At 45.6% G+C, this 487-nt stretch overlaps 1 protein-coding gene across 3 annotated transcripts in view; it reads left to right on the forward strand.

Annotated features, from left to right (window-relative positions):
* Positions 1–487, forward strand: part of Ube2f (ubiquitin-conjugating enzyme E2F (putative)) — a 40472-nt gene that overhangs the window by 31152 nt on the left and 8833 nt on the right. The gene's annotated exons all lie outside the window — the stretch shown is intronic.

Raw genomic sequence — 487 nt, forward strand, 5'->3', positions numbered from 1 at the left:
CATGCATGCACTACCTGGAAAACAAGCCCCAGGACCAATACACACACACACTACACACACGCACACACACACCACACACACCCACCACACACACACACACACACACATGCACTACCTGGAAAACAAGCCCCAGGACCAATACACACACACGCACACACACACACACACCACACACACACACACACACACACACATGCACGCACTACCTGGAAAACAAGCCCCAGGACCAATACACACACACACATACACACACACACTCTCTCTCTCTCTCTCTCTCTCTAAAGCAAAACATGAGTTAGAGACATAGCTAAAATGGTAGAACGTCTGTCTACCTACAAAGTTCAAGGCCTGCTTTCAAATCCAAGTATAGCCAAAAGAAAAAAAAAATTACTTTGCAGAGTTTTCAGTATGGCCTGAACACCCGCCCTTTGTCAGCTATGTGAACTATGGATGTTTGTTCCTGCTCATTTTTTTTTTTTTGTCGGTC

Source organism: Dipodomys ordii, unplaced genomic scaffold (genome assembly GCF_000151885.1).
Source record: "Dipodomys ordii isolate 6190 unplaced genomic scaffold, Dord_2.0 Scaffold1, whole genome shotgun sequence".
Taxonomy (NCBI): domain Eukaryota; kingdom Metazoa; phylum Chordata; class Mammalia; order Rodentia; family Heteromyidae; genus Dipodomys; species Dipodomys ordii.